The 14,206-nt window shown below is 49.3% G+C and overlaps 1 protein-coding gene across 1 annotated transcript in view; it reads left to right on the plus strand.

Annotated features, from left to right (window-relative positions):
* Nucleotides 1-12,136: 12,136 nt before the first annotated feature.
* Nucleotides 12,137-14,206, plus strand: part of Bicral (BRD4 interacting chromatin remodeling complex associated protein like) — a 63,096-nt gene continuing 61,026 nt past the window's right edge. Inside the window, exon 1 of the mRNA XM_028887177.2 lies at nt 12,137-12,235. The gene's annotated coding sequence lies outside the window, so the exon portion shown is untranslated. The remainder of the gene's footprint in view (nt 12,236-14,206) is intronic.

Consider the following 14,206-nt stretch of genomic DNA (forward strand, 5'->3'; position numbering starts at 1 on the left):
TTTCCTGGAACTCACTTGGTAGCCCAGGCTGGCCTCGAACTCACAGAGATCCGCCTGCCTCTGCCTCCCGAGTGCTGGGATTAAAGGCGTGCGCCACCACTGCCCGGCTGATTGATTGATTGATTGATTGATGTATTTATTTATTTTTCATAAGCACCTGTCCCTGTCTCTTGATCTCCACAAGGTTTCCCAGTGCAAATCCACATTTGCAGGTCTGCACTGCCTGCCAGCAGCCCGATCCTCTCACCACCCGGTCCTGGGTACAGTTCCTCCTTTTTTAGGGTCTGTCTCCCTCACAGGTACCTCTAGCTGAAGGGCTCCATCTCTTTTCTGTTATCATTACTCATCTTTTAAAACCCAGCCTCAGAGCTGGAGGGGTGGCTCAGTGGTTAAGGGCATTTGTTGCTCTTGCAGAGGACCTGAATTTGGTTCTTAGCCCCCACTTAGTGGCTCAGAACCATCCATAACTCCAGTTCCAAGGAGTCCAACTCCCTCTTCTGACCTCTGAGGGGACCAGGCATGAATGTGGTGCTTATTCATATGTGTAGTCAAAATAGTCATACACGTAAAATAAAATAAACAAAAATTTCAGCCTGATCTACAAAGTGAGTTCCAGGATAGCCAGAGCTATGCAGAGAAACTCTGTCTCAAAAGCCAAGAAAGAAGAAGGAAGAAAGCCCAGCTTTAACCTGTCTCCCTCCGCCTGCTGCCTGCACAACACGCCTTCCCTATCCCCATGCCCAGAGCATCACACTGGGTGCCTCCTTCAAGCCCCATATATTGTTTTTCTATTGTTTTTAATCTCAGAACATTTATGAGGACAGAGGACACTGAGCAGATCAGGTGATACAAGTGGCGATGCTGAAGATGAGCGGTGTGTAGAGCTGGGGTGTTAGCAGGCATGCTTCCTGTCTGTGGGGCTGCTCGCCGCAGAAACAGCCTTCCTCCCTCCCTTTGAGGCCATATCCATCCGTCCGTCCGTCCATCCATCCATCCATCAGTCCATTTGTCCATCCATCCATCAGTCCATCTGTCCATCAATCCATCCATCCATCAGTCCATCTGTCTGTCCATCCGTCCATCCATCAGTCCATCCATCCATCCATTCATCCCAGGTACCCACAATTGGTCACAAGCCTTACTTAGACTGCTCTCATTTCTCTCTTTTTTTTTTTTTTAACTTTTTTTTATTTAACTTTATTTTATGTGCATTGGTGTGAGTGTCAGATCCCCTAGAACTGGAGCTACAGACAGTTGTGAGCCGCCGTGTGGGTGCTAGGAATTGAACCCAGGTCCACTAGAAGAGCAGCCAGTGCTCTTAACTGCTGAGCCACCTCTCCAGCCCCTCACTTCTCTTTTTTCCCTATTTTTCTCATTTGTCTGTGGTGATGGGGCCAGCGTAATGACGGTCGATCTTTTATCACCACAGCAGAGAGGCCGTGACTGCACCCAGCCGGGGTGGGGCGGGGGTTTCCTTTCTGAAGTGGCAGGAAGGAGGTTTTGAGGTTTTGAATATTGCTTCTAAGCATCTGAGCGAAAGATTGTTTGCCCACATTTGTGATATCTTGGCAAGCTAGCAACCTGAGAAGATACTCTCTGGTTGGTTTTGTATGTGGTTTTTTACTTTTAAGGGGAGAAGAATTTACACCTTGCTAAAACTAAAACTGCTGACGCAGATTCCTTTTTTTTTTTTAACTCACTGTTAAGGGGCTGGAGGGATGGCTCAGTGGTGGAAAGTATCGGTGGTCTTCCGGAGGACCCAGGCTCAGTTCCCAGCACCACATGGCAGCTCAGAACCACCTGCAACTCCAGTCCCAGCATATCCAGCTTCCTCTCCTGGCCGCCACAGGAACCAGGCATTCACACGATGCACAGACAGACATGCAGGAAATACCCATGCACATAAAAATAAATCAGTTTTTTAAAAATTGCTGTTAACTTCAGGATTAAAACTAATGCAGCTCCCAGACAAGTGGAGAGTTGTCAGCATTCTGTGAACTGTAACCAGGAAAAATACGCACACAAGCACACACACACACACACACACACTCACTTACTCACATACACACACACATACACACACATACACTCACTCACATACACACACACACACTCACATACACACACTTACACACACTCACATACACACACACTCACATACACACACTCACACACATACACACACTCATACACACTCACATACACACACTCACATACACACTCGCTCACTTTATACAAGCAGAAACGAAGTGTCCCTTCTGAAGAAGCCTCACTGCAGTTGTTAACAGCTGTGTAAGGACCAGAGGCTGTGTGGACGTGGTTATGGGGCAGGTTTTCCGTGTAACAGATTATTGCCATGGGCTGTGGGAAGTATGTAAGTGTCAGATGGATACAGAAAACTCATTCATTGATATTTGTCATTGTATTTTTCATTTATTTATTTGAGATAGGATCTCAGGTAGCCCAGGCTGGCCCAGACCTCATCATGTATCTGAAGCTGGCTTTGAACTTCCCAAGTGCTGGGATTGTTGCACATGCCATCCCTGACCCTCAGGTACTGATTTTTTATTTTTTTAGAGTTATTTTTTTTATTTTATTGGTGTTTTGCCTGTATTGTATGTCAGTATGAGGGTTTTGGATCCCAGAGTTACAGACAGCTGTGAGGTGTCATGTAGGTGCTGGGAATTGAACCTGGGTCCTCTGGAAGAGCAGCCAGTGCTCTTAACCACTAAGTCATCTCTCCAGCTCCCTTGGTTACTGATTTTGCTGTTTTCCAAATGAGAGTCACTTCCATCAGTGGCTTGTGAAACCCTAACAGGTTTCACAAACCTCTAACAGGCCTGGTAAAAAACAAAACAAAACAAAACAAACAAACAAACAAAAAAAAAAAAAAAAAAAAAAAACAAGCCGGCACAGAATGAGCTGTCTCCAGTTCGCTCGCTCTGTAGCTGTGGATGACTTTGAAGGTCTGATTATTCTCCTGCCTCCTCCTCCAGTTTTTGTTTGTTTTGAGCCATGTAGCCCAGGCTGGCCATGTAGCCCAGGCTGACCTAAGACTTTCTGTATAGTTGAGGATGAGGTTACAGGCAGGAGCCTGAACTCCTGGCCTTAGGTTTCTGGGCCTGTACCTTCACTCTGGCCTGCTGGGGGCTGAAGCCAGGCTCAGCATGAGCCTGTGCTGAGCTGCACCCCAGCGAGGGAGCTTGTGTTTTTAGCAGCTCCCCAGTTAGTGAGGGGCTGATGGAGGGGGACATGTTCAGCTTTGAGATTTAGAGAGGGGACTCTACATTTAGGAGTCTGGTGGGAGGCTGAGCAAAAGATGGAGGCCTGAATGTCTGTGGAGAAGAGGGGCTGGCTTTGAGAGAGGCGGGGCCAGGTTCTGTGCTTTGGGGAAAAGAATGAGGTGGAGGTGAAAGGTTTGAGCCTTGAAATGTGAAGACAGAGGAAGATCAAACTCAGAAGCCATGGCTCCGTGACTCTTGATACATCCTGCTTGTGAGGGGAGGACTATCTGTCAGGCTTTGATGTCAGGTCCATGTGAACTCTCCCCCTGAACACCGATGCCCTTTGCTCTGTGGATTTCGGAACAGCCTCCTGATTGTGTTAGATGTGACTCATGTCAGCTCACAAGGAGCTGACACATGGTACCCAACTGGTATGTGATTGGTATGATTCATAATGAGCAACGTGCAAGCATTGTGAGGTGTGAAGTTATTTGGACCTTTGCTCAAAATGTCATACAATGATGCCTGGTTAATTATTCTGTTCCAATAACCATGTGGCGATAGTGGTTATGGACCTTAGTCATACAGTGACCCTTCTCCATGGTTTCTCTCTTTTTATTTTATGCGCTTGTATGTATATGTGCACGTGTGTACACATGCCTGTGGAGTAGAGGACAACCTTGTGTGTCATTTATCAGATGCTGCCAACCTTGTTTTTGGTGACAGGGTCTTTCTCACTGGCCTGGAACTTATCAAATAGGCTAGCCAGGCTGGTCTCCTGTTTATGCCTTAGACCTAGTGCTAGGGTAACAAGCTCATGCTGCCAACACCTGGATGTTTTTTCTTTTTTGGCTTTGGTTTTTTGAGACAGGGTTTCTCTGTGTAACAGTCCTGGTTGTCCTGGAACTTGCTTTGTAGACCAGGCTGGCCTTGAACTCACAGAGATTGGCTGCTTCTGCCTCCAGAGTGCTGGGATTAAAGGTGTGCGCCACCACCAGGGTCAGCACCTGGCTTTTTAACACAGCTTCTGGGGATCGAACTCAGGGCCTGATGCTTGTGCAGCCAGTACTTTCCGAGTGAGTCAGCTCTGCAGCCCTCCTCAGTTTTTCTCATGAGTGCTGAGACTATGTCTTACAGGTTGCTTAGTACTTTCTGTCCTCCTTTGTATTAATAAGTGACTCCTTTCAGATGTCTTCAGATGTGCTTGTTATTTGTGTTCTCATATTTGTTTTGTTTTGAGACAGCGTCTCACCATGTAGACCAGGCTGGCCCAGAACTCTGGGGTCCTCCTGCCTTAGACTCCAAGTGCTGAGATGGAAGGTGTGAACTGCCGAGCCTGGCTACCTTGGGTCTGTTTTGCTTTCTTTTTCTTCTTCTCATTTTGTAAGTGTTGGCCAGCATAGTGTCTGTGCACCAGGTGTGTGCCTGGTGCCTGTGGAGGAGAAGAGGTGTTGGATTCCCTGGAACTAGAGCTAAATGCAGTCGTGAGCCTCCATGTGGGTTCTGGGAATTGAACTCAGGTCCTCTGGAAGAGCAGCCAGTGCTCTTAACCGCTGAGCCATCTCTCCAGCCCGCTGTTTCCGTTTTTTGAGGTAGGGTCTTGAGATGGGGCCCTGGCTTGTCTCAAACGTGCAGCAGCCTTCCTGCCTCCACCTCTGGGATCACAGGCATGCGCCCCCACACTCAGCTTTATCAGCTCTTACGAGTTTCAGGAGGCCGCAATGATTGAGCAAGCCCCTTGCCGTGGACACCCTCCCTTAGGAGGCTTGACCTTTTTTTCTTTTTTCTTCACAACAAAGTCCTATGTAGCCCAGGCTGTCCTCAAACTCACTGTGTAGCTGACCTCACTGATCTGGCATTCTGCCTCTAGCTCCTAATCCCCAGGTGCAGGGTCACATGCCACCATGGCTGATGCTGGCTGCTGACTTTTTTTTTTTCTTCTTCAAAACAGCATTCTACTGTCTGAATGATCATGTGACTGGCACCTTATCCTCCTCTGCCATCCCCAACCTCTTGGGTGCCTGGAGTGGAAGGCTCTGCCTAAGAGAGGTAGGGCACTCGGGGCGAGCGCTGGGAAGTGGCCCAGCCCGCCCCCCCCTCTGTCTAGCTGCCCCCCAGCAGCAGGTGGTAGCCCCTACCCCAGTCCTGTCCTCCCCCTCACGCTCTCTGTGGGGAAACAGGCTGGGTGTGTGAGACTGGAGACCAGTGGGAGTGTGGGCGGCCCTTAAAACGAACAGCTCTGCTGTGTTCTGTTATTCCTGGTCTTTGGACTGGAAGCTTGGAGGAGTTTAGATTTTTTTTTTTTTTTTTTTTTAAAGTCTGTTAAGGAAACTGACCAGCCTGAAAACTGTGTCCTGACTTAAATAGCCTTAGCATCGTCAGTGTTCACAGTCATTCACTGAACGAAGGAATAATGTAGGCAAGATCGTGAAATCCCTGGCACGGTTCCAGACGTTGCTTATTTATTACTTTGAAAGCAATTTCACCGTCCTTTGGTGGGGGGGGTAGCTGGGAATTGGACCAGGACCTCCAGCATGCTGAGTGAGTAGGTCCCTGTCACTTTGCCACACCACAAGCCTTTCACTCTATGTTTTTCTTTTTCTTTTCTTTTTTGTTTTTTTTTTGAGACAGGGTTTCTCTGTGTAGCTTTGGAGCCTGTCCTGGAACTCACTCTGTAGCCCAGGCTGGCCTCGAACTCACAGAGATCTGCCTGCCTCTGCCTCCCGAGTGCTGGGATTAAAGGTGTGTGCCATCACTGCCTAGCTGTTTTTCTTTTTCATTCATTTGATTATTCAGTCACTTGTTTATTTATCTATCTATTTATGTACTTTTTGGTTTTTTAAGATACAGTTTCTCTGTAGCCCTGGCTGTCCTAGAACTTGATCTGTAGACTAGGCTGGCCTCCAACTCACAGAGATCCACCTGCCTCCGCCTCCCCGGCACTGGGATTAAAGGTGTGCACTGCTCGGCTTATTGTTTTTTGAAATGAGGTCTCACTATATTACTCTGGCTAGCCACCACTTGTAAGCCTCCTGAGCAATGAATAAACAGGTGTGTACCTCCACATGTGGGTCCAGGTTACTGTGGAGTCCTCTGGCTGGGTTGGATCTCTATGTAGACTAGGCTGGCCTTGAATTCAAAGAGATCTTCCTGCCTCTGCCTCATGAGTGCTAGGATTAAAGACATGTACCACCATGCCCAGATTCCTTTTTTTTTTAGATTGATATTTTTATTTATGTGTATCTGTGTATGTATACCTATGTGTGCATGCCTGTGGAATCCAGAAAAGAACGTCAGATCTCTCAGGGCTGGAGTTATAGGCAGTTATGAGCTACCCAACAGGTTCTAGGAATCAAACTCCACGGGTCCTCCCTAAGAACAGCAAATTCTAACTGCGGAGCCTTCGCTCCAGATTCACATTACTTTTTTTTTTTTTTTTTTTTCAAGACAGGGTTTCTCTGTGTAGCTTTGCGCCTTTCCTAGAACTCACTTGGTAGCCCAGGCTGGCCTCGAACTCACAGAGATCCGCCTGCCTCTGCCTCCCGAGTGCTGGGATTAAAGGCGTGCGCCACCACCGCCCGGCTAGATTCACATTACTTTTAATAATAGCAGTCACAAGAATAATGGTGACTACTATTGAGTATCTACTATTTACCAGGCACTGAAGCAAGGGTTGTTTTGTTTTTGGGTTTTTTGGGTTTTTTTTGTTTTTGTTTTTGTTTTTTTTTTGTTTGTTTGTTTTTCAAGACAGGGATTCTCTGTGTAACAGCCCTGGAACTCACTGCAGACCAGGCCTCCCACTCACAGAGATCTGCCCACCTCTTCCTCCCAAGTGCTGGGATTAAAGGCGTGCTCAAATATCCCCTAACTCACATACCAACCTCAAATACATGTATTGCTTTTCTCATTTTTACAGAGAGGAAACTGAGAGACATTTAAAAGGCAGGCCAAGGGATCGGTGGCTGGCTGAGTGGATGACGTGCTTGCTGCCAAGCCTGTGTACACACACACACACACACACACACACACACACACACACACACACGCACGCGCGCACGTGCACACGTGCACACACACATGCGCGCACGCACACACACACACACACACACACACACACACACAAGCACTAAGATGTAAAAAAGTGGGGGAAAGGTAGAATGAGATGGTGCACACCTTTAATCCCAGCACTCTGGAGACAGAGGCAGGCGGATGTCTGTGAGTTCCAGGTTAGCCTGGTCCACAGAGTGAGTTCTATGCTAACCAAGGCTACATAGAGAGATCCTGTTTCAACACCACCCCCAAAAGTCACATGTATAAAAAGTAACAATGGCCTGCATAGTGCGCCATATATTTAATCCCAGCACCCAGAAAGCAGAGATAGGCAGATCTTGTGAGGCCAGCCTGGCCTTCATAGAGGGTTCCAGGCCAGCCAGGGATACATAATGAGGTCCTGTCTCAAACAAATAAGGTAGACTCAAATCACACCAGAGGTCTAGCAATAGAAGACTGCCACTGGCTGCTCACACAGGAAGTATGAGTCCACAGGCTCCTCTGGTCCCCAGTGCCCTGCTGAGACACCCTCCCTTCATGCACTAGTTCCTCACGCCGTATATAACCCTCAGAGGTGAATACTATAATTCACCTCATCTATAGATGGGGAATTGAGGCTCTGAGGGGAGAGATGACTGGCCCATGACCTCCCCATCCTGTGAGTGACATAGATGGAATCTGAACCCACTTACACTGATGCAGAGATCTAGAACAGTTAGAAGCAGAGGCGTGAATAAGGATATGAACCTTATTGATACATATTGAGAATTTAAATTAAAATTGTATTTAATTATTATTATTATTATTTTGGTTTTTCTAGACAGGGTTTCTCTGGGTTGAAGTCCTGACTGTCCTGGAACTCACTCTAGATCAGGCTGAACTCGAACTCACAAAGATCTGCCTGCCTCTGTTACCAGAGTGCTGCACCACCACAGACCAGCTAAAATTTTATTTGAATTACATTCATCTATTTTTGTGCATGTGCATGTATGTATTTTGGGCACATACATGCTGTGGCACACTTGTGAAGGCAGAGGACAACTTGTGAGAGTCAGTTCTTTCCTTTCGCTGTGGGAAGTCATGTCACCAGGCTTGGTGGCAAATGCCTTTGCCCCCTGAGCCACCTGCCAGCCTGGGGATCTAGAATGCTTCTTGCACACTTGCTCCCTCATTTGGTGGTGCCCCTGGACTTCTGCAGTGGGCACAGCAGTGTGTCATGCACACATGCACAGTGCTGCTTAGCTCCACCATGTCCATCTTTTCTTAATTATGTGGTGTGTGTGTGTGTGTGTGTGTGTGTGTGTGTGTGTGTGTGTGTGAACGTGCCAGAGTACATGTGTGCAGGTCAGAGGCATGTCTGTTTTTTTTTTTTTTTTCTTCCACCGTGTGGGCCCCAGAAATTTAACTTAGGTCCTGAGGCTTGGTGGATGACCCAGCTGAGCCATCTCTCTGGCCTGTATCTCTTCTAAGAAAGGCCATCTAGACAAGGGTCCACTTTCTTTTTTCTTCTAGTGATAAGGATTATATTAGGTTGATCTGTATCCCAGCCTTTCACTCTAAACTGTTATGTGAGCCTTGGGACTGTTTATTAGAAATTCCAAGTATATCCTACAACATTGAAAAATGAGTAATCCACCCTCGACCCCTACTCCTCATCCCCACCCCCATCCCATCCCCCTACCCCCCACCCCATCCCCGTGTCCAACTTCCCTTGTTTCTAGGTCACTTACACAGAAGGGAATCAGTGTATATGACTAAGTTGTTGATAGTACAGTCAAGGTCATTTACAGATAGTAAAGCCATTTTAAGAATGTTCTAGCACCAGGCAGTGGTGGTGCATGTCTTTGATCCCAGCACTCCAGAGGCAGAGGCAGGCAAATCTCTGAGTTCCAGGCCAGCCTGCGCTACAAAGCAAGTTCCAGGATGGCCAGAGTTACACAGAGAGACCTTGTCTCTAATCCCTTCACCTCCCCCCTCCCCCAAAAAAAAGAATGGTCCTGGGGTATCTGCTCAGGGGTTAAAAGTACCTGCTGCTCTTGCAGAGGACCCAGGTTTGAGTCCCATCACCCTCATGGAGACACTTAGCCATCTGTAATTCCAGTTCCAGAGGATCCAGTGGTTTCCTTGAGCTCGAGGCATGCACATGGTGCAGACATGCATGCAGGCAAATATGCAGGCAAACACCCATATACATAAAATAAAACATAAAAAAAAAAGAATGGTCCTCTTTGAAAAAATAAAGTCCTCTAAAGAGGTTTCCTGATTTTAACTTAGATTCCAAACCCTACAACAGAGTTTTAAATGATACATGCAGAAGTGGCCCTTGTTTAAACGGCTTTCATAGTCCTGTGGGGATAAGTTTAGGGGGTTGCCTATGTTTCTCAGTGTTAGGGCATGCTTACAGATCTAAGTGTGTCTGGAGGTTCACCCCACCGCTGTGCCAGTATTGTGCAAACCCCTCCCCCAGATTTAAAATTAGATTTGACAACTGGCAGTCTCTGGGTAGGTCCTGACTAATTAAAGAGTTGCCCCTCGGCCCGTGCCTTTCTACTGGACTGTGACATGACGTTGACACAGCAAGACGACAGTTCCCAAGACACTTGTCAGGCCCGACAGAGGGTAAGTTCTGGAAACCACCAGCCAGGGCTGCTCCCGTCGACCCTCCTTAGACTAGTGACTTCAGACAAATCTTTGAAAGCTTTGAGAGCCTGGCTACAAAATCAGGGTCATGAAACCTTAGTGCACTGCTGTTCCTTAGGCTCAGGGCGAGTTCTCGGGACAGACAGCGTGAGTGAATAGCATGCTACATAATCAATGCATATTTATGAGGTGCAATATGTTTATATATATTATACACACATTGTATAATGATCAAATCAGGGCAATGGTAGGTCAGATTTAAAGTGAGATTTCTGGTTTCCTTGGGATTTTGGCCAATGGAGAACGCTATCTTTCTGAAATCCATTAGTGTTTCCTCGGCGCCGTGAGCACCAGCTGTAAGGCTTGCTGTACCCTGATCTCAATGCATAATCCACGGACTCTTTGGAAACGCCATTCTTCCAAATGGGTATTCTAATTAAATTCCCACCAATCCGAAGGCACTTTAAAACATGTTTAAAAATTTCCCAAGCCAATTAGAAAACTGGTTGGCCCAACCATCATGTATAGAGAAATATGCTAATTTATGCAAGGACTACTGGTCCAGGAGGGCCTTTGCTGAATTTAAAGCAAATAAATAAATAAAAGGCTTCTAAGAAAAAAACCACCTCAATGATAGATACTATGTGATACTAAGTCACCGGCTGCATTTTCCAGTCAGGTCTAAATACAAAGCCTACATTATATAGAATGGTAGAGCAGCAATCACTAAAACATGAGGTGGTTTGCACCTGAAAAAGATGTTGAATATAGCAACATAGTATGGCAGCTTTGACACATCTATTTTGTGAAGTGTAGTTTAATTACATGCTTATATAAGTAAGCAAGGTGTGTATTTGTACGTGTGCTGGGGTTGAACCCAGGGTCACACATTCGTAGACCATGCTTTACCACTCCCCGGACGGCCAACTCTGCCAGTAAGGTCTGCTTTTGTTTCCCACTAAAGGATGTAGAAACCAGACAGTATTTTAAAGAATTTAAATCTGGGATATATTTATCTAGAACTCACCAGACACATGTTTATCAACAAGACCTCACCAACTAACTTCAGATATCCTTAGAAGAATTTTTAGGCTTAAATCGGTATCTTTACACCTGAATTACATTCACGAACCATTCATATATCACCTATTTCTGGTATTTCTTTAAAACAGGTGACAAGAACCCTCCCCCCATAGCTATATTTTGTGGGTGTTGGTAATTAGGCTACAAAGAACTCTTATTATGAACGCTTATTCAAATGTTTTTCGTACTACTAGGTGGTTTAAGAAGTCTCAACAATTTGAAATTTAAAACAGGTGGTAATTATGGTTAGGCCAAGGGGTGCTAAAAGGTTTTGTACTTTCCTTTTTAAGATTGGGGGTTATTTAATGCAAACTTCACGAACACGAAGCTAAAAGATAGCAATATAAATAAAGAAGGCAGAGGGAGGACTCAGCTTCTCAGTCAATAGTTTTGTTTTCCTTTTTAATCTTCAGGTACAAGTTTCACAGGTAAGATTTCACAGCGTTCCAGAGTGGAAGGGGATATTGTAAAGTTGAGTAGGACACAAGGAACTTAGTTATCTGCCAAGTAACTAAGTTAAAAGGGATGCTTTAGTTTTAAAAAATATGCAAAAAAAATTTTTTTTTACTGTGCTGGCTCTAACTGGAGTTCTAAACCAATTTTTATATTTCCTTACCCTCCCCTCCAAGTTAAGCTAAAACTGGTGTGTGTGTGTGTGTGTGTGTGTGTACACGTGTGTGTACAGGGCCCCTGAGGAGAATCAGCTCACATCTTGTAGATGGGGGAGGAGGGAGGGTACACAAATAAACCTGTTTCTTGAATAGACCTCAATACATTTCAAAGTGTTCCCCCCCCCAAAAAAAAAAAAATCCAAAAGAAACAGAAATCAACAGGCTGGGAGCTTGTGTTTTTTGGTTTGGTTTTGGGTTTTGGTTTTTTTGAAAAAAAAATAAAAAATAAAAAAAAAATTTAATTTAAGAAATCCTAATCTTTTCTTTTTTTTTTTTTTTTTTTTCCACTAGGCAAGAACCGAAGTTTGAGGTAGACGAGCGGGCGAGCCGTTCGCCCGGGCGCAGAGCATGAAGGCCGGGCGGGCGCGGGGAGCGGGCGCCCGCCGCCCGGCGCGGGGGTGAGCGAGAGAGAGAGCGGAGCGCGTGTGGCCGGCGCCGCTCGGCCTGGAGCTCCCGCGCCCGCGCCCCGCGCCCCGCGCCCGCCGCCGCCGCCGCCGCCGCCGCCGCCGCCGCCCCTGGTGCGATGGCGCAGAAACCCCGTTGACAAGGCACTGCTTTTTCATGACGGTGAGTTTCCCTTTGAGTGTATTATAATTTTGTGATAAAAATTTCAAGGAGAAAAAAAAAACACAACCTCCTTCCTCTGCCTCTTTTTTCCTTCGGGGAGGGGAGAAGCGAGGGAAGAAGGAGAAGGGGGGGGGAGCCGGAGATAGATCTCCAGCCAGACAGAAAAGAAAGAGGAGCAAATTAAACACCGAGTTGCCAAAACCAGGATATTAGGTTTCAGCCCAGAGAGCTATTGGCTAAGGCTGTGTTTTTTTTTTTTTTTTTTTTTTTTTGGGGGGGGTGGGTTTGTGGGTGGGTGATGGTGGTGGTGGGTGGATGTTTAATGGACACGGAGAAAAGAGGAATCTAGTGTGGATGCCTCTCCCAGCGCCGCCGGGGCCCTGGGAAGACCAAGTTCAGTGTCTCGGGCGGGGGCGCGGGTGGACCGGGGGCGGCGGCGCCGGGCCGGGGGGCGCCGCGGCGGCCGCGTGGGGGGCCTGGCGCCTGCCCTTTTTTCCCCCCCCTTCCTTTTTCTTCCTTTTTTTTTTTTTTTTTCCCTTTCCCTATCCGCGGATGCAAATTTCTAGAGCGGGGAGTGGGAGAGCTCGGGGAGGGGGGGTGGGATAAAACAGGAGGGGAGGCGGCGGCGTGGCGGTTGGCGGTGGGGAGGGGAGGGGAGGGAGCCTTTTAATGACTCATTGATTGAGCCGCTTTCAAATTAGTTGTGTGCGCCGAGTGTGTGCGAGTGTGTGCCTTCCGCCCCCCGGAGCCGCCCGGGCGCCGCGGAGGAGGGAGCGGGGCTCGGCGCGGGGAGGACACGGCGCCGCGGCGGGGCCGCGAGCAGGGGGCGAGGGAGGGCCCGGAGTGACGGCGGCCGGGCAAGAAAAATCAGCTTCCCCAATCTCCTCCCCTCGCCGCTCGCACACCCCTTCCATCCCCTCTCCCGCTCCCTCTCTCCGAGGCTCTCTGGGTGTCGACCGCGTCTGCTCGCTTCCCGGCAAAATGGAGCCCGCGGTCGGCCCGGGAGAGGGGAGGGAGGGAGGGAGGGAGGCGGTGGGGACGGCCCGGAGCCGGCTGCTTTCGTGCCGGCAGCTCCGTCCTTTCCACGGCCCCTGCGCGCCGGGGAGAGGCCGGGGCCCGGGCCGAGGCCGGGGCCCGGGCAGCGCGGGGCGGCCGGCCCCCTGGGCCTCATCCCCGGCCTGGCCCGCGGCGCCTGCCCGCCCGCACCGGGTGGCCCGCCGGCCGGCCCCGAAGCACCGCGGAGGAGCCGCGGCCCCGAGCCGGGACCTGCCGGTCGGCTGGGCCGTGCGGGGCCCCCGCGGGGCCGGTGGGAGCCGGAGGACCGCTTTTGTGTTTTTGGTTTTGTTTTGGTCTTGGTCTCGTTTTCCACGTTCGGGGCCGAGAGGGGTTCGCGGCCCCCACCTTGCGGGGTCGCCCCGAAGGCAGCTTCCCGGGGTGGGGGCGGAGGGCGCTAAGATGGCGCTGGGCCTGGCCTGTGGCCAGGGCTGGTGGCGCAGTTGCTCGGCGGCCGCCATCTTCCCTGGCGGCGGGCGGCGCCCCGTGGGGAGGCCGGGCCCGGCGCCGCCGAGCCGGGGAGCCCGGGCGGATGGAGCCCAGGCCGCGGCCGCCACGACCCCAGACCCTGCGCGCACAGGGCCGGCAGCGGCGGCGGCTCGCTCTCGGTCAATTGTGTCAGGCCGAAAATAGTGCGATGCGGCCGGGTTCTTCACTTAGGGGCCCCCTCCCCGCGACGCCCCGCGTCCTGCCGCCTTTTCTCCCTGGACCTCGGCCCGACGGCGTAGGTCAGGGTTTTGAGACCCCCCTGGATTATTGGGGTTAGAGTCCGAGCTTCCAAAGCCAAGGTCGGTCGGCCTTCCAGTCACAGGCTCCTGTACTCTTCATTTTTTCCGTGTATGTTTAGTTGGTTGTGTTGTAAAACAGCCCGGAAAATATCCGGGTCTAGTCGTCAGATTGTGGGAACGTGAGGGTTAC

The sequence above is a fragment of the Peromyscus leucopus genome, chromosome 16_21 (genome assembly GCF_004664715.2).
Source record: "Peromyscus leucopus breed LL Stock chromosome 16_21, UCI_PerLeu_2.1, whole genome shotgun sequence".
NCBI lineage: Eukaryota > Metazoa > Chordata > Mammalia > Rodentia > Cricetidae > Peromyscus > Peromyscus leucopus.